Consider the following 24746-nt stretch of genomic DNA (forward strand, 5'->3'; position numbering starts at 1 on the left):
GACGAACCTCGGCCCGCGCGTGAACCCTAGATCAGGCTGGACCGGAGGTTGACTTTTCTTCCCCCCCGAAAATTCTCAGTCCCAGATCTTTTTCATTACATGCTCCTGTTCATTGCATCATAACTCTCTGCATATAGCTCTGTTTCGTGCGTGTAATATATCAAAATGTTCGTCTCGAGAGGCTCTTCATTTTGTTGCATTATGCCATGTTCATTTGAGTCCATCTTTATGCCCAAATCTCTGGTGCAAGAGTGCTATATACTGTTACCTGCTGTTACTTATCAGAACATGAGGATTTGTTATTTTTGTTGCATTTAATGTGTGCATCTTATGGGCATGAGCTCTACATGTGTTTTGATATATGCCATGCCATCTTTACAGAGGTGTATGCCATGTATTTTTGTGATCTCTGTGGTGACTAGCACAAGCATGCAAACTAGGCTTCGTGATGTTTCTGTTTTCAGGGACTTCGTAATTTTGCTATTACAAAGTCTGTGACTGCTGTTATTTTTTTGCTATGTATCCATGTGGCTACAGAGAGATCCATGCTCCTTCTGGTGATGTTCAGTAAGGATGTTTTGTAGATATAGTTGTACTCTATCCATCCATGTCCCTGTTTGAAATTATGGAGTACCCTAACATGACTCAATCTTGCTCTACTTTTGCTATAAAATATTTCTGGCAGATTGTTAACATGATATTCAATTTTGCCAAGGTTATTGTAGTTGTTTCATACATGCTATGTACTTGCTTTTGCCATGGATAGCTTCATAAACATGCCATCTTGCTGTAGGTAGGCTTTTTTTCTCATGCATTGCCTTGTGGTGAGTGAATCAAGCTAACCAAGATGCCCTCATAATGTCTGTTTCTGCCATGTTCTAATTTCTACCAAGTCTTAAACCTGTTAACGAAACTTGCTATGTTTACATGGTTGCCATCATATCTTCTGGTCCTGTTTGGCTTATGGTCAGTAAGGGAATTTTGTCCTATACATTTAGTAGATTAATGCCATGCCTTGTTTTGTTATGTTAAGTTCCTGTAGCATGTTGAGTTCTTGCTCTGAACATTGCTACCTGATGCTGTTTCAGGCATGTCCAGTAATTTCACCAAGTCTGTGAACCTGTTATCTTTTGCACCTTTGTCATGCTTGTTTGAACCTGTTATGTTGTGATCTAGCCGTAGCTCAGTGTTCATCTTTTATCAAGCATCTCCTGTAGATTACTTCCATATGCTTTGTTGCTATTTTGGATTGCTATAGCATAGTTACTTGTTGCATTCTAAGTGCTATCATGCTGTTAATCGCAGAATAGTGTCATTCTTGTTTTGCTTGCCGTTTGCAAACCGTGCATCCGTTTCCGGCGATCTTTATATCGATTTCGACCGAAATAATCTCATCTTTCCAGTGGCATGCTTGGTTTGCCAAGCTACTGCCTTGTTCATCATTTTTCTTCCGGAGCACGCATATGCATCGCATACCACATCTCGCATATCATACATGTTTTGCATCATGTTGCTTGTGCATTTCCCGTGATTGATTGTGGTTCCGTTTGCTTGTGTTCTTGTTGTGGGTAGATCCGGGAGACGAGTTCGTGAACGAGGAACCTGTTGAGTACGCTTACGAGGATCAAGCTTTCGACAACTCCGAGAACCTTGCAGGCAAGATGACCATACCCTCGAAATCACTTCTATTTTTGCTTTGCTAGTTGTTCGTTCTTTTGCCATGCTGCGCTACCTACCCCTTGGTATATCATGCCTCCCATATTGCCATGTCAAGCCTCTAACCATCCTTTCCTAGCAAACCGTTATTTGGTTAAGTTACCGCTTTTGCTCAGCCCTTTTTAGAGCGTTGCTAGTTGCAGGTGAAGTTGAAGATGGTTCCATGTTTGGAACATGGATTCTTTGGAATATCACAATATCTCTTATTTAATTAATGCATTTATATATTTGGTAAAGGGTGGAAGGCTCGGTGTTGAGGATATAGACCTTAGAGTCACCCGCCGGAAGGGGCCGGGTTACTCATATGGTCATTACCAGAAGCCCGGAGCCAAGCTTGAAGACGGTGGGCCAGAGATGGGCTTAAGACCCGGATATGGCTTAAGGCCCGTAGTTACAATCATTATCATGTTAGAACTTGTAGTGCAAGGCAAGAATAGCTGAGAGTCCGAGCCGGACACTCTTATGAGCCGGCCGGGACTCTGAGAGCTGCTGGGCGTCAGCCTCCCTATATAAAGGGACGACCAGGCAGCGTTTTAGGGACAAGAACAATCTCATCGAGAGCCGGGCATAGCAGTTTAGCTCCCTGGTGATCGTAACCCTAATCAATACCACCTCAAACTGGACGTAGGCTTTTACCTTCACCGTAAGGGGCCGAACCAGTATAAACCCTCGTGTTCCTTGTCCCGCATTAACCCCTTCAAGCTTCCTAGCTGCGATGGCTCCACGACTAAGTCCTAGCTCGAGGACATCTGCCATGACAATTCCACGACAGTTGGCGCCCACCATGGGGCCAGCGCACGGTGGATTTGAGTTGTTGAAGGGCAGCTTCGAAGGGCTCAAGGGATACGCTGTGGGCCGGATGACCAAGAGTCGTCGCGGCAAGCTCTACATCAACGATGCAAACTGGGGCCCCGACGCCGGCTCAATTGAGTACGGGTACCGGGTCCCCTTCGGCGGAATTCACATTTTCATTGGAAAGATTGGTGAGCCGGGCCCTGAGCCGGATCTCTGCGCCGACCTCATCGAGACGGCTCAGCGTGCACGACCCGCCCGGGCCCGGCCTGCCTTAAGGCATGCTTTTGTGGGGTGTATCCATGGAGGACTCTCTGATCGATCTAGATCTGGTGATGAGACGGCCGCCGGCTCTGACGGCGAGTCGGCCACCGATGAGTCAAACTCGTTGTATCAACTTCAAGATGGCGGGCTCATGGGTTATTCTGATTGCGACAGTATTCCAGACCTGTTTGAGCCGCCAAGTCAGGTTGGGGTCTTTATGGCTGGTGCACAGCCTGTTCAGAACCCTGCTGCTGGAGCGGGAACCCCGGTGCCCTCGCCGGCTCAGGTGCTAATGGATCTCACGGACAAGATGACGACCCTGTTAACCGCCACGGTTGACCCGGCGGATCAAGCTCAGCATGATGCGGAGGTGGCACAGTTAAAATTGGATCTAGTGAAGGCTAAGGAGGATTTGGCAGCAGAAGGGATCAGGATGACTACGGAGCGGGCGGCTCTCGATGCCCAAACCCAGTTGATTCAAGCGCAGTCCTTCCGGCTCACGATGGATCAACACGCGGCCAATGAGGTCCTGAGAAGGAGGCATCAAAAGGCCCAATCTTGACTCCCTCCGGTTTACGATCCACGCAACCTCTTCAATACGCCAGGCGCAGGGTCTAGTAACCCGCCAGGGGTCATAGTGCCCGGGTCGGGGACCCCTATTCAGCCACAAGTAATGGGGCCTCCCCAGATGCCCCTTGCCCTGCCTAAGTACGTGCCAATACCACCGGGTCATTATAATAACCCGCTGGAGAACATGGTCGCTGCGGCAGCACGGCTGGCGGCTCTCCCGGTCGACGGCGACTCTCCGACGGCTATTGAAACCCGCCGGGTCAGAGAACTCCTTCAGACAGCACTGGCACAACAAGAGGCGTACTCCTACAGCCGGGACAGGATCCACTCGACCCCTCGTCTAGGCCGGAGCCCGAGTTACAGCCGGCACATGGTCTCAGCGACCGGCTCAAGTAACGTCCGACGCCATGACCCGCCCCCTGGCCATGGCCCGGCTCACAATGGAGCCTTTCACGCAGCAGACCAAGACAGAGCACGGCAAGAGGCGGAGCAGGTGCCTCAGTTGACGGCTTACCTGACTCCCTCGGCTTATCCGACGATGTCCGTCGATGTGGGTATCCCTACCAGGACTAGGGGTGTCCCTTGCTTAGTACCGGCTATCCGCAATGAACGTCTACCCAAGGACTTCAAAGGCCCTAGGAAGGTGCCTAATTACACAGCTGACTTGCAACCCGCAGCCTGGATCGAGAGTTACGAGATGGCCATGGAACTGCTAGAGGTCAGTGAGGCGGCAATGGCCAAGTACTTCACCATGATGTTGGATGGGACTGCCCGCACTTGGTTGAAAGGGCTACCACCGAATTCCATCGGGTCTTGGGCTGAGCTGAAAGCCCGGTTCATCCAAAACTTCAAGGATACTTGTAGGCAGTCTATGTCAATTGTGGATTTGACTAACTGTAAGCAGCAGGAGGGTGAGTCTACGACACATTGGGTTCGCCGGGTTAAGGAGATCATACATTCATCAGATAAGATGGATGCCGGCTCTGCAGTCTTAATGTTGGAACAGAATTGTCGTTTTGTGCCCCTGAAGATGAAACTCAGGCGACTTAAATGCGACTGCAATGATATGGGTACACTAATGGCGGCTCTTGTCAAGTACGCCGATTCTGATGGTACCAAGGATCCCCCTTCAGATGATGAAAGGACAGGGAAGGGAAAGAAGAACGGCAATGGCAAGGGTCCTCAGCATAACCCGGGGAACCAAGGAGGAGGCAAGCGCAAGGCCGACGGCAGCCTAGAGTTTGTGGCCAACGCCAGCTCACAAGGGAATAACCAGCGACGCAAGGGGAGGCCCCCTCCCCGAAGCGGCGGGTCAGGTCCGATGCTGGAGCCGCTGTTGAATGAGCCTTGTCCAAGGCATGGCTCTAGAGAGAAGCCAGCGACTCATCTGTGGAAGGATTGTGCAATCATGAAGGCCTTTAGGAATTACAATGGCCCGGGCGGCGGCTCAGGCGCCGGCGGCTTTCATGGCCCGGGCGGCGGCTCAAATTCTAATCCTTAGAACGGTCAAGGGGGCTTTAATCAGCAATCTGGTCAGGGTCATCAACAACAGCAGGGGGTTATCAGACCAATCCAAAGCAGATTAGCGGTGGACAATATCATGTGTTTACCACCAGTCTGTGCAAGCGAGATCAGAAGCTTCATAAGAGGGCTGTGAATGCTGTTGAGCCGGCGGTTCCACGCTACTTGCGGTGGTCTGAGCAGCTTATAGTGTGGAGTAGGGAGGATCACCCTCCACGGGTGGATAATCTGGGTCACTTGGCCCTGGTGGTGGCTCCTCAGGTGGGAGGATATAAGTTCACAAAGGTGCTCATGGATGGAGGCAGCAGCATCAACATCCTCTATTATGAGACTTTTCGCCGTATGGGGTTGGTTGATAAGAACGTCAGCCAGTCAAACACTATCTTCCATGGTGTGGTACCTGGTAAGTCGGCTTATCCAGTCGGCAAGATCGAATTGGAAGTGGCCTTTGGAGATGAGAACAACTACATGGTGGAAAAATTGACCTTTGAGGTGGTTAAGATAAGAAGCCCGTACATGCTATATTTGGGCGGCCGGCTTACGCCAAGTTCATGGCTCGGCCGTGTTATGTGTATTTACAGCTCAAGATGCCGGGTCACAACGGGACCATTACGGTTCACGGCAGTCGGAAAGTGGCTCTGGAGTGCGAGGAAGGCGATGCGGCCTATGCAGAATCTGTTTGTGCAACAGAGGAGTTGAAGTTTTACAAAGACAATGTTGACCCAACAGATATGACCTCTCTGAAAAAGCCAACTACAGAGCAAGAGCCGGCAATGAAATTTAAGTCGGCTGATGAGACTAAGCTTGTTGATTTTGTTCCAGGAGATTCATCTCAGCAGTTTAGCATCAGTGCCAATCTGGATCCAAAATAGGAAAGCGCGCTCATCGAGTTCATCCGTGAGAATAGGGACATCTTCGCATGGAAACCTTCTGACATGCCAGGTGTACCTAGAGAACTCGCTGAGCACACTCTCAATGTTGATCCGAAATTTAAGCCGGTCAGGCAGTTCCTTCGGCGGTTTAATGAAGAGAGGCGGAAGGCCATTGGTGAAGAAGTGGCCCGGCTCTTAGCGGCCGGGTTTATTGTTGAAGTCTTCCACCCAGAGTGGTTGGCTAACCCGGTGCTCGTACTCAAGAAGAACGGCACTTGGCGGATGTGTGTGGACTACACGGACTTAAATAAGGCGTGTCCGGCTGATCCTTTCGCCCTTCCCCGTATTGATCAAATTATTGATGCTACGGCTGGTTGTGCGCGTTTAAGTTTTCTGGACGCTTATTCTGGATATCATCAGATTAAAATGGCGGTTAAGGACCAGGAGAAGACGGCGTTCATCACTCCCTTTGGAGCCTTCTGCTATGTATCCATGCCCTTTGGACTCAAGTGTGCACAGGCGACTTATCAGCGTTGTGTGCAGAACTGTCTTCATAAATAGATTGGACATAATGTTCATGCTTATGTGGACGATATTGTGGTTAAGTCCATAAAAGAGGAAACCCTGATAGATGATTTGAGAGAAACCTTTGATAATCTCCGGGTCTACAAGATGATGCTTAACCCGGCCAAGTGTGTCTTTGGTGTTCCTTGGTTTCTGACAGAGGCATTGAGGCTAACCCGAAGAAGATCAAGGCCATCACCTCCCTGGCTAAGCCGGCGTGTATAAATGACGTTCAGCGCTTGGCGGGTCGCATCGCTGCTTTAAGCCGGTTTATAAGCCGTTTGGGTGAGAAGGCCATGCCCTTATATCATTTGATGAAGAAAACTGATAACTTTGTCTGGAATGATGCAGCTAATACCGCCTTTGAGGAGTTGAAGAAGCAGCTGGCAGAGCCTCCAGTCCTTGCTGCTCCGGTTGATAAGGAGCCCTTATTATTATATGTGGCGGCAAACGCACGAGCCGTCAGTGTGGCTATAGTGGTGGAGCGCAAGGAAGAGGGTAAGGAGCATCCGGTTCAGCGGCCGGTTTATTATGTCAGCGAAGTACTCATCGAGTCCAAACAGCGGTATCCGCATTGGCAGAAGCTTGTTTATGGTGTGTTCATGGCAAGCCAGAAGCTTAAGCATTATTTCCAGGGTCATCCCACAACTGTGGTTAGTTCTGCCCCTCTTGGTGATATCATTCAAAACAGAGAGGCCACAGGGAGAATTGCTAAGTGGGCTATAGAACTGGGATCTCATGGTATCAAGTACGTGCCACGCACTGCTGTTAAATCTCAGGCCTTGGTGGATTTCATCAATGATTGGACAGTCACAGGTGCCTGAGCAGAAGCCGGATAACACATATTGGACTATTCACTTCGATGGGTCCAGGCAGTTGGAAGGCTCGGGGGCTAGAGTTGTATTGGCTTCCCCTAAAGGTGACAAGTTCCATTATGTGCTACGGTTGATGTTTCCTTGCACTAACAATGCGGCTGAGTACGAGGCCTTGATCCACGGTCTTCGGATGGCTAAGGAGATGAGCTTGAGCCGGGTAAGGTGTTTCGGTGACTCAGACTTGGTGGCTCAACAAGTATCAGGCAAGTGGGACTCTAAGGACCCTCTCATGGCGGCTTATCGCCGTGAAGTTGATGCCATTGCTGGGCACTTTCAGGGCTACCAAGTAGAGCACATTGATCGCAGGAAGAACGAGGCAACTGATGCTCTAAGCCAGCTAGGCTCTCAGCGAAAGCCGGTGCCGCCGAACACTTTCCTGGACGTCCTGTATAGCCCTTCTGTTAAGTTGCCTACAGAGGAAGATTTGGCTGTCCCTGACCCGGAGGCACGACTGGTGGCGGCTCTCCATATCATACCGGACTGGACCATGCCGTATCTGGCTTACATGACCCGGGGCGAGTTGCTTGAGGACGAAACTTTGGCCAGGCAAATAACCCGGCGGGCTAAGTCAATGATCGTTATCGATGGCGAGTTGCATCATCGCAGTGTCACAGGGGCGTTCCAGCGTTGTGTCTCCCCTGAGGAAGGTCAAGAAATCTTGCGTGAGATCCACGAAGGGGATTGTGGCCATCACGCCAGTTCAAAGTCTCTTGTGGCCAAGGCCTTTCGTCATGGTTTCTATTGGTTGACGGCTCATGCTGATGCAGAGGACTTAGTCAGTAAGTGTGATGGTTGCCAAAGGTTCTCGCGACGGGCTCACGTACCGGCTCAAGAGCTGAGGATGATCCCAATTACTTGGCCCTTTGCGGTCTGGGGGCTTGATATGGTTGGACCTTTCAAAAGGTCCAAGGATAAAAAGACCCACCTTTTGGTGGCAGTTGACAAGTTTACCAAGTGGGTTGAAGCGGAGCCAGTTAGCAAGTGTGATGCAGCCACGGCGGTTCAGTTTATGAAAAAGGTGATCTTTCGCTTTGGTTTTCCACACAGCATTATAACTGACAATGGCACCAATCTCTCCAAAGGCGCCATGGAGGAGTTTTGTCAACGAGAGCATATCCGACTTGATGTTTCCTCAGTGGCTCATCCTCAATCCAATGGCCAGGCTGAGAGAGCTAATCAGGAGATTCTGAAGGGTATCAAGCCCCGGCTTTTGGTCCCTTTGCAACGGACGCCGGGTTGTTGGGTGGAGGAGTTGCCCTCCGTGTTATGGAGCATCAACACTACTCCTAACAGGTCTACAGGCTTCACGCCTTTCTTCATGGTTTATGGGGCAGAGGCCGTCCTCCCCAGTGACATCCGTCATGACTCACCTCGAGTGGCGGCTTATGTTGAGGCAGACAATGAACAGGCACGCCAGGATGCTCTTGACTTGTTGGACGAACAACATGATGTGGCCGCAGCTCGCTCCGCGATTTACCAACAAGACCTGCGCCGTTATCATAGTCACCGGGTTAAAACCCGGGTCTTCCAGGAAGGCGACCTCGTGCTCCGGCTTATCCAGGATCAAACAGATGCGCACAAGCTCTCCCCGCCTTGGGAAGGACCCTTTGTGGTCAGCAAGAACTTGCACAACGGGTCATATTACCTCATTGACATTCGGGAGCATAAAGATTCACGTAAGTCGGAGGAAGAGACCCGTCGGCCGTGGAACATAGCTCAGCTTCGGCCTTACTACACTTGAGTCACCAGTTCTCGTGATGTACATATTTCTCAGCCATGTATATATTATGATAAGCAATAAAGCAGGACCTCTGTCCTTTTTTCTCCTCCAAATATGCACGTGTTGTTTTCATTGCAAGATTACATGATGACTTGAAGGAGGATCCGGCTTATGATCGTATTCGAATCTAGCCATAAGCAACAAGGTCACTTGGGGGCTTCCTGTTCAAACATGGGTCGTATTCGAACCAAAGAGAACATAGCTGTCGATACCCATTTGATTGGCAAAGTGCCGAGCTCATTGGGGAGTTCTCCTTGATCATATTTGAATCATGGTTTCACCCCTTTGGGAACCGACGTGGATCGTATTCGAATCAGTGTCGTTAAACAATTCTTAAAATCACTTGGGGGCTTCCTGTTCAAACATGGGTCGTATCCGAACCAAAGAGAACATAGCTGTCGATACCCTCTTGATTGGCATCGCCACACCCACTGGGGGCTATATGATTGTATTCGAATCTTGGCGTAACCCCTTTGGGCCGGGTCTCTGGTCGTATTCGAACCGGAAGCCCCTAAGTTCTTCCAGTTTATAGTCAGTTTTGTCTGATTATTCCATGTGTGTACGGCCGGGTCTCACTTTGCCGGCTTAACTTGGGTTTACAGTATTGCTGAACGCAATGGGTGTTATAAGACAGGTAAACCGGAGTTGTGGTACCAACCTACTTATCTGGGTTGTCTAAACCGGAAGTATGCTTGCAGGCCGTTAAGTATGTTCTTACGGCTATATTCAGGATATCATGGAAGGCAAGTCCTTTTTGATTCATATTCCGGGTTATCTAAAACTTATGATCCTCAGGGCGGTAAGCCGCCTTGAGACTTGTGATTTGCCCTTCTATGCAGGATAATTAAGGGCACCTCTTTTGAGGTTAAGAAAAACAAAGGATTGATTATGACCCGGAGAAACATCAAAGATATAACTTCAAAAGACTTCAGCATTCAATACGTGCATGATGGCACGGCAGAGATAAACTGTTGCACCTACTCTATTACAAGACTCGTTGAGTCCAAAAGGGTGAGGCATTGTTTGGTAAACCGCCAGCCGAGTTACGACGCTTGCTGAGTTGAAGTCTCCGGCTCGTTCCTATCTTCTCCTCCGGCTGATCCCAAGACCTGGAAAGTTGATGACTTCCAGTCGATGCCGCTGAGAGCTTCGAATTGGGCTTCCTCGTCAATTAACCCGGCCGGGTCAATCTCCGCGGCGAAAGTGTGCTGACGAGCCGGCGGGATCAAGTTGAGGGCTTCATAGCGAGGGGTTGGAATCCTCTGATTCTCCGCATTGTAACCCGGCTGGTACTTGGTCAGATCTGTGTCGTTCCCGATAAGGGTGGCCACCGGGCGAACGGCCTTCACGCAAGCTGCGAAGTCCTTCTGATCGAAAGCTGGGCCATCTTCCTTCAGGCTTGGATAGCCAAGGGCGATGTCCGCCGGGTCTAACTCGGGCAAGAACGCCTTGGCCCGGCTTAGTGCAGCGATCGCTCCGGCTCTTGCAGAGGCCCGTCGCAGCTCTTGGATCCGTTGAGGCAGTACAGCGAGCCAGCGAAGGACTTCTGCCAGGTGAGTCGGCACCTCATTGGATAGGGCCACCACAGCTAAGGCACGCTGTGACCCGGTGTAGAGCTGCTCCACCAGGGTATACACGGCCTTCAGCTTGGTGACCACGCTCTGGTTGAGGTTGGCACTTCTGGGACCTGCTTAATAGAGTCAGATAAGCCGCCAACAAGGATGAAATTATGAGATATACACATTCTAAACTTGATGAAAGCCCGCGAGACGACTTACCAAAGACTGCGGCCACCATCTGGGACACTTGGCGCTTTAGGCCGGAGAGCTCGGCGGTCTTCTTGGAGAGAGCCTTCTCCGCCTGTTCAGCCCGGGTCACCAACGCGGCCTTTTCTTCGGCCCATGCCTTCCGCTCAGCATCGAACTCTGTCTTCAGCTTCTCCTGCGCGGCGATGCTGGACACGAACTTGGCATTTGCCTTCCGGGTCTCCATCTCTTGCATCTTCAGCCGGTTCTTGAGATCAGCAAGGTCAGCTTCAAGCTTCTTGCCAACAGCCTGTATAAACATCCGGGTTATGGCATGAACAGTTACTATATAAGTCCCAAGCGTTTTCCAAGCAAAGACACTTGGCACTTGGGGGCTAATGCATATTGAACGTATCTATCTACAAACTGCCGGCTTAATTGAGTAAGCCGGAACCTAAGTCTACAACATATTCAATCATAAGTCGTCGACTTGGGGGCTAGCATGGTAAAGGTAACTATGCAGTAAGTAAGAGGACAGCAGAATGATACCTCAGACTTCTGCTGGATTTGGTTCACCATGGCAACCTCTGCGTCCCGGCTCTTGTGCACTTGGCTGATGTAGCCAGAGACGAGCTCTCCGATGCTCAGGTTGGTGTAGTCGGAGAGGTCCAGGTTCACCCGGTGGGGCTGCAGCAACTCCCCCTTAGCGGAGCACTTGGCCAGCACGGTAGGTCTCCCCGGCTCAACGAACTCCGTCCGGGTGATTACCACGTCCGGGTCGTCTGCTGGTGGAGCCGACCTGGAGGCCTCCGGGTTAACAGAAGCTTCTGTAGTTGCCTTGGTAGTTGGGGCAGCGGCCTCAGGTGCCTTGTCGGTTGGAATGGTGGCTTCGGGGGCGGAGGCAGCTGGCGGTTCTTGAGCCGTCACCTCCGGTTCAGGTAAGTCCGGCACTCCGGCTGACTTGGTCTTTTTCGCTCTCTTGGTGAGCTTTGCCTGGGCACTGAAAGGACAGAAACGTTAAGCACAAAAAGGGTAAGTACAGACAAGTATAATATGAGATGGTTGTCATTACCCGGGTGCGGTCTTGAAAGCCGGAAGACTCGACTGCATAGAGTCGCCGGAAGAGGGGGAGGTCTCCTGATAATTTGAGTCAGAAGAATTGAGTGGCTGACGTATAACACCCGCCAACGGATGAAAAGGGTACAAGTGGGAAATAACCTCAGTTCGGCGCTTCCTTCATGCGTCAGGTAACCCGGAGGAGAGGTCGGCGTCCTTGTTGGTCCGGGTGTGACGCCGGCTTTCATGAACCTGTCGCTTCAAAATAAATTGAGGGTCTTGATAAGCTAAAGGATGTGAAAAGCTTACTTTCCGGGTTACCCGTCGGACTTTCAGCTTTGGCAAGGGCTCCGAGTCGGAGGAAAGTGACATTACCTCTTCAACCACCGGGTTACTTGCGCCTGTGTCATCCTGTCAATGAACAAGTATTGATAAGGCGGATAGCAGCAAACAACAAATATAGCAAGGACTTAAAAGCTTAGGGGTTACCTCTGACTCGGAGCTGTCGCTTAATTGCATCAGCTCTGAAGCAGTAGGCCTGCTTCCTTTCTTGCGAGGGGCGGCTTTCTTGGCAGCTTTCTTCGCCTTTCTGGCCTTCTTGGCCGCCTCATGGTCATACTTGACCCACCAGAACTTATCATCAGCCTGCAAAGTGCAATGAGGATTTCTTAAAATGATTCAGATGAAAGGTATGTACAGATAAGATGTTTAGCTTAGCGGCTTACCGCTGGGGCTGGGTTGGTCTTGCAGAAGGGGGCTAACCCGGTCCTTCCGCAGTCTGCCAGGCTCTCGTTCAAGAGAGCCTTGGTCATCTCCTCTGCAACGTCTTCAGGAAGATCGTTGCGGCTGTGTCTCTGAGGGTCGTCTTTTCGGCCTGTGTACTCACACATTAAGCCGGGGCGGCGGCTTAATGGGATCACCCGCCATGAGATCCAGACCCGGACCAGGTCGATTCCATTCAGACCATTGCCCAGGAGTGCCTTGATCTTGTTGATAGTGGGGAGCAGAGGTTGGCGCTCCGCTTGAGTCAGCTTGTCTGACAGTGGGTGAGTCGGCTCCAGACGCGATGGGCGAAAGCCGGGCAGCGGACTTTCATCAGCCGGTGACGTATCTTGGCAATAGAACCAAGTCATGTTCCAGTCCTTTGGGTGGCTCGGCGGCTCAGCGTAAGGGAAAAGGCAGTCCCTACGCCGCTGGATGGAGATGCCACCTAACTCCAGACTTGGCCCATTGGCGCACTCATTCTGACGGTTCAAATAAAAAAGCTCTCTAAAGAGCAGCAGACTAGGTTCTTCTCCAAGGTAAACCTCGCAGAAGACTTGAAAGTTACAGATGTTGGACACTGAGTTGGGTCCTATGTCCTGAGGCCGCAGACAAAGAAATTCAGAACATCTCTCAAAAACTTTGAGCCGGGCGGTGCGAAGCCCCGGCTCATGTGATCCGCAAAAATCACTACCTCCCCGTCCTTTGGCTGTGGTCTCTCTTCTGACGGGTCAGGGGCACGGTAGGACATGACGTCCTTCTTGGGCAGATATCCGGACTTGAGAAAATCTGCTAGGGTCTCATTGGTGACATTGGACCTCATCCAGTTGCAAGTAATGGGAGCTTTGGGAGGCATGGTGACTGTTGGAAACCTATGATACAGGGAAAAATATCCGGTTTAATAATGAGCCGGAGGAGACTTACAAAGTTAAGGTTTCAGGTGGCGGCTTATGGAGGGGACTAATGATATATGTCTAAGTACATCGGGTTATCTAAGCTGCTGGTGTGCTTGAGGATAATTCAAATTGTCTACAACCTTGTTATAAGTGAGCCGGAAAATTTTACGGCGCGTGGTTTCTTTAAAGCCGGAACTGTAAACCGCTGAGATTCAATGATTGCAATTTTTACTAAGTGTGGTAAAACAGGTTTCACACATCGCAGTAATTTTTTTGGATCAAAACAGTCGGGCAACAGAAAAAATTTCTAGACCTAGAAACAGACGTGAGGAAGTTCTTGGGCTTGAATGGAACCTTTTGGCAGTCAAAAGAGACCAGCTTGCATCTAAAATGAGTACCAAACAGCTACCGCGACAGGTCTATACAGGTCCAAGATCAAGGAGGGCGGTAAAAATGAAAACTACTGAAAGAACTTGCGGATGATGGCGAAGAACATGGATGAACTACTCGAAACCTACCGCAGATCCGTTCTAGCAGGGCAGAAGAAGCTTACAGAGGCTGGTGAGTCGCGGAAGTCGTTGCGTGTCTCTGGTCAGATCAGGGTGATGCAGCGGCCTGAGTCGATAACGACGAGGGGACCCGCGGCGGCGACAGCAGCAGAGCTCGGGCAGGGGAGCAGTGGCGCGAGGAAGGAGACGACAAAGGAAGGAGAGTGAGAAGAGCCCGTCGGGCCGGCCTATTTATAAGGCAAGCTCATAAGTGGGCGCGAGAATCAAGGAGACCACGGCGTGGTTATCTCCCCACGGAATGCCTCGATTTTCGGGATGACAGTAAAGAAAAAGATCCGTTGCGGATCTGGCGGAGTAAAAAACGGACTTAATGGAAGATGACGTCATGACGGATTATCCGGAGTCCGGAGGATGACGTCACGCCGGGTTATGGCCTTCACACAATTGTAAGCCGGAGGTTTTCTGTCAAAGGAATGTAAGATTGACATGAGCCGGCTCAAATCAATTTGGGGCCTAATGTTGAGGATATAGACCTTAGAGTCACCCGCCGGAAGGGGCCGGGTTACTCATATGGTCATTACCAGAAGCCCGGAGCCAAGCTTGAAGACGGTGGGCCAGAGATGGGCTTAAGACCCGGATATGGCTTCAGGCCCGTAGTTACAATCATTATCATGGTAGAACTTGTAGTGCAAGGCAAGAATAGCTGAGCGTCCGAGCCAGACACTCTTATGAGCCGGCCGGGACTCTGAGAGCTACTGGGCGTCAGCCTCCCTATATAAAGGGACGACCCGGCAGCGGTTTAGGGACAAGAACAATCTCATCTAGAGCCGGGCATAGCAGTTTAGCTCCCTCGTGATCGTAACCCTAATCAATACCACCTCAAACTGGACGTAGGCTTTTACCTTCACCGTAAGGGGCCGAACCAGTATAAACCCTCGTGTTCCTTGTCCCGCATTAACCCCTTCAAGCTTCCTAGCTGCGATGGCTCCACGACTAAGTCCTAGCTCGAGGACATCTGCCGTGACAATTCCACGACACTCGGCCTTATGCCTGGTGTTTTGTTCCACTCTTGCCGCCCTAGTTTCCGTCATACCGGTATTATGTTCCTTGAGTTTGCATTCCTTACGCGGTTGGGTGATTTATGGGACCCCCTTGACAGTTCGCCTTGAATAAAACTCCTCCAGCAAGGCCCAACTTTGGTTTTACCATTTGCCACCTAAGCCTTTTCCCTTGGGTTTTTGCGAGCCCGAGGGTCATCTTTATTTAAACCCCCGGGCGAGTGCTCCTCTGAGTATTGGTCCAACCTGTCAGTCACCGGTGGCCACCAGGGGCAACTCTGGGCTCGCCTATCGGAAGCTTGGACAATCCGGTGTGCCCTGAGAACGAGATATGTGCAGCTCCTATCGGGATTTGTCGGCACATTCGGGCGGCTTTGCTGGTCTTGTTTTACCATTGTCGAAATGTCTTGTAAACCGGGATTCCGAGACTGATCGGGTCTTCCTGGGAGAAGGTTTATCCTTCATTGACCGTGAGAGCTTATAATGGGCTAAGTTGGGACACCCCTGCAGGGTATTATCTTTCGAAAGCCGTGCCCGCGGTTATGAGGCAGATGGGAATTTGTTAATGTCCGGTTGTAGAGAACTTGTCACTCGACTTAATTAAAATACATCAACCGTGTGTGTAGCCGTGATGGTCTCTTCTCGGCGGAGTCCGGGAAGTGAACACGGTTTGAGTTATGCATGAACGTAAGTAGTTTCAGGATCACTTCTTGATCATTTCTAGCTTCACGACCGTTGCGTTGCTTCTCTTCTCGCTCTCACTTGCGTATGTTAGCCACCATATATGCTTAGTGCCTGCTGCAGCTCCACCTCATTACTCCATCCTTTCCTATAAGCTTAAATAGTCTTGATCTCGCGGGTGTGAGATTGCTGAGTCCTCGTGACTCACAGATTCTACCAAAACAGTTTCAGGTGCCGACGATGCCAGTGCAGGTGACGCAACCGAGCTCAAGTGGGAGTTCGACGAGGAACGTGGTCGTTACTATGTTTCTTTTCCTGATGATCAGTAGTGGAGCCCAGTTGGGACGATCGGGGATCTAGCATTTGGGGTTATCTTATTTTCATTTGGATTTGACCGTAGTCGGTCTATGTGTGGATTTTGGATGATGTATGAATTAATTTATGTATTGTGTGAAGTGGCGATTGTAAGTCAACTCTCGTTATCCCATTCTTGTTCATTACATGGGATTGTGTGAACATAACCCTTCTTGCGACAATACCACAATGCGGTTATGCCTCTAAGTCGTGCCTCGACACGTGGGAGATATAGGCGCATCGTGGGCTTTACACATGTGTGGTGGCTGATGCTTGATCTGCGAGTAAGACCCAGCAAACTAGTTATATGTTTTTGGCAGCAGATGCTCTTGCTTCTGTGAATTACTACTTCAGAAGTTCTTTGGGAATTTGTCTGTCAATTTTGGTTCTGCTAATAACTCTGAGATTTTGTCCTCCTAGTTTGTTCAATATCACCATCACTGCTGTATCTAGTGGCGTGAGGCTTGTAAAATATCTATACATCACGTTTTCTGCTGAAGGTTGTTTTGTCGCCTGCATCCAATTCACAAGCCTGCTGCCTTTGCATTGTAATATGTTGCGCTTTTGCACTGTAACTGTGTAATTTGTATGCTAGTTACACTATAATCTGACGCGTTTTTACACTGTAATTTCTCCCGTATTTATTGTGTAATTTGTATGCTAGTCAGCCTGTAATTTCTCTTATGTATATTTTGAGGCCCATTTTTTCTCTCTATTGTTTTTCAGGTAGTATCTCAATGGGTAGACTGCGGAAAGTCTCTCGCAAGGATGTTCCCCTAGTTTCTTCAGTCGAGAGCGCTGATTCTTTGAGAGACCCTTATGTGCCTAATGATTTTGCTGATGATGGTTCTAATGCTATGTCTTTGGGAGTTATTATTTGTCTTCTTATCTTCTTTCCATTTTCATTTTCATTTTCTTTTATTTTTTTTATTTTTTTTATTAATTTTTGTTATTGTTTTCTGATATATTTTTCCTTTTGCAGGGTTGTTCTGGTGATGATGAAGAGTTTGATAAAGCACTTTACAATTTCTATCCGAATAATGTAAGCCATTTTTTCATGTTTCTGGTGATGATGAAGAGTTTGATGTTTTTATTCCATATTTTTTCATATGTTGGTTTGATGATTTTATGTTTTTTGTTCCTTGATCAGGAAGTAAAGTACCTGAAGAGAAAATTATCATCTGCTGGCAGAAGGAATGTTGTAAGTCTTTTTTTCTCTTCCGTTAATCATTGGGTCATTTGTATGGTACCTACACTGTAAATTTACCCTATATGAACTGTAATCTAAATGCCCTTATTACTGAGTGATACTTAGTGTGAAATTTGTATGGTAGTTACACTGTAATCCTATAATCATTGTGTAATTTTGTATGGTAGTTAAACTGTAATCCTATTCCTTTCTTACAGTGTAAATTTACCCATATCTACACTGTAATTTGAACGGGAAGTGGAAATTTACCCATATCTACACTGTAATTCGAATGCCCTTTTTTACAGTGTAAATTTACCCATAGTTACACAGTAATTTGACTGATAATTACTGTGTAATTTTGTATGGTAGTTACACTGTAATCCTGCACCTTTTTTACAGTGTAAATTTACCCATACCTGCATTGTAATCTGATGCTCTTTTACTTAGTAATTTTACTGATAATTACTGTGTAATTTGTATGGTAGTTACACTATAACCTTACACCTTTTTTACAGTGTAATTTTACCCATATCTACACTGTAATTCAAATACCATTTTTTACACAGTAAGTTGACTGATAATTACTGTGTATTTTGTATGGTAGTTACAATGTTAGTACACAGTAGTTACAATGTAATTACACAATATTTACAATGTAATTCCCCCGGTGTAATTTTACCCATGTCTGTATTGTGTAATTTGACTGATAATTTTATGTGTAATTTGTATGGTAGTTTTACTGTAATCCTATTTTTCCATTTTCTGCAGTGTAATTTTCCCCATAATGTATACTGTAATCTGTTGCTATTTAAACTGTAATTTTACACTTAATTACCGTGTAATTTGATATGCTAGTGCCAATGTGATTTTACTCTGTAATTTTACCCCCTTATGCATTTTGCTCGGTGTAACCTTATGCATTTGTACAGTGTAATCCTGTCAGGTGCTTTTGACGGGTCAAGGAAAGGACAGTAGGGCGACTGGTTCAACCTTTTTGTCGCTGTTAGTTGCTTGACGGGTCACAAATACAGCCCGATCCGTTTTCTTCTGTAAAAGCAGACATACAGCTGTCAACAGATTATTGGTTGGAAAATTTGAATGATAACCAATTACAAATCAGTCAATTGTTGAATAGACAGTCCCTAGCTTAATGTTCGAACGAATTTATCCCAGACAATTAAGACACTACTATAATTGACGTGACAAATTTTTACCCCAAACAATGAGACACTACTACAATTGACGTGACAAATTTATTGCATCATCAATAGTTACAGCTGCACGTTGTACTCACAAAAACTAAAATCAAACACAATATTGTAGTGATATATAAAGTCCTTCGCACGCCTGTGGACCAACTATTATCAGCTTCATGGGAGACACTATCAGTTTGTACCAACACATTATTATCTGTATAAACTAACATGAACTCTATGTTTGTACATAAATTTCTAACACTCTCACATAGCATTCAATATAGACGGGCACGACAACGCGCACCATCAACGATCTAGTATCAATAATAAGCTTCTGTCCAAGAAGCCCCCAGGTATAATGGACGTACATGTTTGAGGATGTGTATGTCACAGGTGCACGGTTTAACCGCATGAAAAGCTTTAAGGCTAAAAGGAAAAAAAGCGAAAAGAGAGGAAAAAGTAATGGAAACAATAGGGAGAAGGAAATTTCGGCGCAAGGCATAAAATCTTCGGAGTTTGGCCGCGTTCCAGGGGTTCGGCTCGAGGCGATTGTCTAATGCATCACGCAGGCGGTACGCTCCTCTAGTGAGAACTTCGTCAATGATGAAGGGACCCTCCCACTTGGGCTTGAGTTTGTCCTTTTTCTTCTCCGGCAGGCGTAGAACGAGTTCGTCGATGTTATATGTTTTGGCCCGCACTTCTCTACTTTGATACCTGCGAGCCTGTTGTTGATAAAATGTGGAACGGGCTTTTGCGACGTCGCGCTCCTCCTCCAGGGCATCTAGGCTGTCCTGCCGATCGAGCTCGGTCTCTCTCTCTTCGTACATGCGCACTCGAGGTGAGTCATGAATAATGTCGCAGGGTAGCACTGCCTCTGCGCCGTACACCATGAAGAAAGGTGTGTATCCGGTAGTGCGATTGGGCGTGGTCCGCAGCCCCCAGAGTACGGAGTCAAGCTCCTCAACCCAGTGCTTGTCTGATTCATTCAAAGACCGCGCAAGTCTGGGCTTAATGCCGCTCATAATAAGACCATTGGCTCTTTCAACTTCACCATTTGTTTGTGGATGATATACAGAGGCGTAATCGAGCTTGATGCCCAGATTAGCGCACCAGGTTTTCACTTCATCCGCTGTGAAGTTGGAGCCGTTATCGGTGATGATACTGTGCGGAACACCATAACGGTGTACGACACCGAATATGAATTCTATCACCGGCCGGACTCAGCCGTTTTAACTGGTTTGGCCTCTATCCACATAGTGAATTTATCCACCATGACCAGCAGATATTTTTTCTTATGGCTTCCTCCTTTAAGGGGTCCAACCATATCCAGTCCCCAGACCGCAAAAGGCCAAGTGATGGGGATTGTTTGTAGGGCAGTGGGAGGCATATGGCTTTGGTTGGTGAAGAGTTGGCATCCGACGCAACATTGCACAAGGTCCTCTGCATCTGCTCGGGCCGTCGGCCAGTAGAATCATGTACGGAAGGCCTAGCTAATAAGGGCCCGAGCTGCGGCGTGGTGCCCGCCGAGACCGGCATGAATCTCAGCCAGGAGCTGCCGCCCCTCCTCCTCGGAGATACACCTTCGAAGGACTCCGGTGGCGCTTTTCTTATAGAGCTCTCCGTCGTGGACCTTGTAGGCCTTCGAAGGCCGGACAATGCGGCGGGCCTCATTATGATCCTCAGGGAGTTCTTTCCTATCAAGGTAGGCCAAGAAAGGTTCGGTCTATGGGGCGATGACTGCTATAATGAGATGGGCCGACGGTGTTATTCGGTGGCTGAGCCGCCGATGATATCTGTGTGTTCGGAATCTAGGGTTGTGTTCGGATCCGGACTAGTGTTGCCGCTTTCCCCCTGCCACACCACGGATGGCTTAAAAGCCTTTCCAGAAAGATATTAGGTGGGACGGGGTCGCGCTTGTCGCTGATACGAGCAAGAACGTCCGCCGCTTGATTACTTTCTCTAGCCACGTGATGGAACTCGAGCCCCTCAAACCGTGCTGACATTTTTAGGACGACATTATGATAAGCTGCCATCTTCGGATCTTTGGCATCAAAGTCTCCATTTATTTGAGATATCGCGAGGTTTGAGTCCCGCGCACTTCCAGGCGCTGTATGCCCTCCGGAGACCATGTAATAAGGCTTCATATTCGGCTGCGTTATTGGAGTCTGTGTATAGTATTTGGAGTACATACTAAATGACGTCTCCAGTGGGGGACATTAAAACGACGCCTGCTCCTAGCCCTGCCAGCATTTTGGAGCCATCGAAATACATAACCCAATTGGAATATGTGTCATACTCTTTAGGGAGTTCGGCCTCTGTCCATTCGGCGACGAAGTCAGCCAGTACTTGGGATTTAATAGCTCGACGTGGTTTGTATGCAATATCAAATGGAAGGAGCTCAATAGCCCATTTGGCAATCCGGCCCATGGCATCGCTGTTGTTTATTATGTCGTTGAGTGGTACTTCGGAAGCCACCGTGATCGAGCACTCCTGGAAGTAGTGTCGTAGCTTTCGGGATGCCATGAAGACCGCGTATGCTATCTTTTGATAATGGGGGTACCGGGATTTGCATGGTGTAAGGACAGTGGATACATAGTATACTGGCTTTTGAAGTGGGAATTTGTGTCCGTCCTGTTCTCGTTCAACGACGAGGACGGCGCTCACCACCTGATGTGTTGCCGATATGTATAATAACATGGGTTCGCCGACGTTTGGCGCGACCAGGATTGGGTTGCTCGCTAGAAGGGTTTTTATTTCTTCTAGTCAGGTTGTTGCCGTGTCCGTCCACTCGAAGTGATCGATTCGCCTTAGAAGGTGATAGAGTGGCAGTGCTTTTTCTCCCAATCTGGAGATAAAGCGACTTAGAGCTGCCATGCAACCCGCGAGTTTTGGATTTGTTTAAGATCTGTTGGCGTAGCCAATTGTGACAGAGCTCGGATTTTGGCTGGATTTGCTTCAATTCCTCTATTGGAAACAATCAAGCCCAGCAGTTTTCCAGCGGGGATGCCGAAAACACACTTTTTTCGGATTGAGCTTAATGTCATACGCGCGGAGGTTGTCGAATGTGAGACGTAAATCATCTATTAGTGTTTTGACGTGCCTAGTTTTGATGACGACGTCGTCCACATAAGCTTCAACTGTCTTGCCGATCTGTTTCTCCAGGCATGTTTGAATCATGCGTTGATATGTGGCGCCGGCGTTCTTGAGCCCGAAGGGCATGGTGTTGAAGCAGAATGGCCCGTATGGGGTAATGAATGCTGTTGCAGCTTGATCGGACTCCTTCATTTTGATTTGATGGTATCCGGAATATGCGTCGAGAAAACACAGCGAGTCGTGTCCTGTGGTAGCGTCAATGATTTGGTCAATGCGGGGGAGGGGGAAGGGATCCTTAGGGCAAGCTTTATTGAGGTCTTTGAAATCGACGCACAGGCGCCAGGATTTATCCTTCTTTGGTACCATCACCAGGTTTGCCAGACAGTCTGGATGTTTTATTTCTCTAATGAATCCGGCCTCGATTAGCTTGGCTAGCTCCTCTCCCATGGCTTGGCATTTGGGCTCGGAAATGCGCCGCAGTGTTTGTTTGACTGGTTTATATCCCTTTAATATGTTGAGGCTATGTTCGGCCAGCTTGCGCGGGATTCCTGGCATATCAGAAGAGTGCCAGGCGAATATATCCCAGTTTTCGCAAAGAAAATCCCGTAGCGCGATGTTGACCGTTGGGTCTAGTTGCGCCCCAATAGATGTTGTCTTCTTGGGGTCCGTCAGATGGACCTGGAATTTGACTATCTCTTCCGCTGGCTTGAAGGAGGTGGATTTGGGTCGCTTGTCTAGGATCACATCATCCCGTTCCACCGTCGAGCGCAGTGTGGTTAACTCTTCGGCCGTGAGGGCTTCAGATAATGCCTCAAGGGCCAGGGATGCGGTTTTACTTTCGGCGCGGAGTGCTATGTCCCGATCACTGGCGAGAGTGATTATGCCGTTGGGCCCTGGCATCTTAAGCTTCATGTACCCGTAATGAGGTACTACTTGGAAGCGTGTAAACGCCTCTCGCCCCAAGAGGGCGTGATATCCGCTGTTGAAAGGGGCCACTTGGAAAGTTATTTCTTCGGACCGATAATTCTCCGGCGTGCCGAATACCACGTCGAGTTTTAATTTTCCCACGCACCGTGCCTCCCGGCTGGGAATGATTCCTCGGAAGGTCGTGTTGCTTTGCTTGATGCGGCTCCTGTCTATTTCCATTCTGTTGAGTGTATCCTCATAAATGAGGTTTAGTCCGCTGCCGCCGTCCATGAGGACCTTGGTGAGTCGAAAGCCGTCCATGATGGGACTGAGGACTAATGCGGCTGGTGCTCGGACTGTCCTGTATTTTGGTTCGTCACCGACATTAAAGGTTATAGCCGTGTCGTTCCAAAGGTTTATCGCGACAATTTGACAGACTTCGATGAGGTCGCGGAGTGCCCTTTTGCGCTTATTGTTTGAAGTGAATGTCTCGAAGACCATCAATACTCTGGGGTCGTCGTCTTCTGGAGGGTGCTGCTCCGGGGCGTTTTTGGTAAGGATATCCTCGCCGCTCTTGGCTACCTGCCGGAGTATCCAACATGCTCTAAGGCTGTGGGTTGATATGGTATCCGGTGTTGTGTGTATTTTGCATAGGCCGTCGAGCCATCCCTCCAAAATGGTTCTGTGCCGCGTAATGGCTTTATATTTCTTGGATATTGGATTGGGTGTGTCACGGGGATGCGCCCTTTTCGCCTGGATGAGCGGTTGAGTTGGGATCGATGGCTCCCAGCAAGCTGCCTGATCTTTCCAGGCGCTTTCCATTGCGCTGTACTTTTGTACGATAGTTGCCAAGTCAGCGAAGTGTAGTATATGGCTGCGATTAATGGCGTTGAGGATTCCTTCGTCCGTGCAATTGTTGCAGAATGCTGATATCGCGTCCTCGTCGCGGCAATCTTTAACCTTGTCCTTGACAAGGAGGAATCTGGCCTAGAAGTTGTGGACCATTTCCTGAGATTGCTGTTGTATGCTCATAAGAGCGCTTACGTCTGGGTGGGTGGGTGGAATTGGATCTGGACCCTGACCCGATCGATGATCCAGAGTCTGAAGATTTTCCAGACTTAACAGTCCGGACTCCGGAGTATCTTCAGATTGCTTATGCCAGCCGTCTGATTCTATGTTCGGAAGGCTGGTCACATCCTTTCGCTGGTGGGTATCTGGCTCTGCAGGGTCCGCGATCCGAACATAGTACGTCTTCAGTATAGGGGAAGAGTCGTTGTCTTGCTCCTCGACTACCGCTATCTGGTGGGTGACCGGTGGAGATTTAATTTCTCTTTGGTCGGGTTTAAGCCCGATCCGATCGTAATCTGTGGCAATTCCCAGGGCGGCGATGCGATCCAGGAGTTCGTTTAAAGACGAGAACTCCACCGAATCCATCTGCTTGGAGTGTTTGGAGTCGATACGAAGGGGATTTTCGATGGCCTGAGAGGCCATCGTCGGCTTAACGGCCGAACGGGCGGTCATGGTAAAGCCGCCCAGCCGGAGGTTTTGGCCTGGGGCCAGGCCTCCTCCGGTGGTGATATTTTCTTTAAGGACGAGGCGAGTCATCGATCTTGTCATCGACGTCACAGTGGGACTCTCAATGAAAGCACCAATGTCGGTGTGAAAACCGGTGGATCTCGGGTAGGGGGTCCCGAACTATGCGTTTAAGGTTGATGGTAACAGGAGACAAGGGACACGATGTTTTACCAAGGTTCGGGCCCTCTCTATGGAGGTAATACCCTACTTCCTGCTTGATTGATCTTGATGAATATGAGTATTACAAGAGTTGATCTACCACAAGATCGTAATGGCAAAACCCTAGATGTCTAGCCTATATGACTATGGTAACGAGTCTCTCTCCATCCGGAGTAAGCTCTACGGTTTATATAGACACCGGAGAGATCTAGGGTTACACAAGGTCGGTTACAGAGGAAGGAATCTACACGTTCGATCACCAAGCTTGCCTTCCACGCCAAGGAGAGTCCATCCGGACACGGGTGCAGTCTTCGGTCTTGACGTCTTCACAACCCATCAGTCCGGCCCATGGTTAACAGGCCGGACGCCCGAGAATTGAACACCACATTGCAAGAATTGAACATCTCATTTGCAGAATTGAACCAAGCAGTTAATTGAACACCACATTGCAAGACATATAGAACATATGCACTATAGCAGAATATTGCATGGTGAAAGTAGATAGCACAATTCACTACAATTTGTTAAGGAAAGGCAGTAGCTAGCAAACTGAACATGGGTCCTTATAGTGAGCTAATAAGACAAGCTACTCCTCATTGTCGGAGATATC

General features: G+C 48.8%; 1 long non-coding RNA gene across 1 annotated transcript in view; it reads left to right on the forward strand.

Annotated features, from left to right (window-relative positions):
* The window catches only part of LOC123049190 (uncharacterized), a 36716-nt gene extending 18372 nt beyond the window's left edge, over positions 1-18344 (forward strand). The window contains exons 2-5 of the long non-coding RNA XR_006423465.1: positions 16742-16884; positions 16998-17057; positions 17170-17216; positions 18137-18344. This is a non-coding gene — a long non-coding RNA (uncharacterized lncRNA). The remainder of the gene's footprint in view (positions 1-16741; positions 16885-16997; positions 17058-17169; positions 17217-18136) is intronic.
* The last annotated feature ends 6402 nt before the right edge of the window (positions 18345-24746 follow it).

The sequence above is a fragment of the Triticum aestivum genome, chromosome 2D (assembly GCF_018294505.1).
Source record: "Triticum aestivum cultivar Chinese Spring chromosome 2D, IWGSC CS RefSeq v2.1, whole genome shotgun sequence".
NCBI lineage: Eukaryota > Viridiplantae > Streptophyta > Magnoliopsida > Poales > Poaceae > Triticum > Triticum aestivum.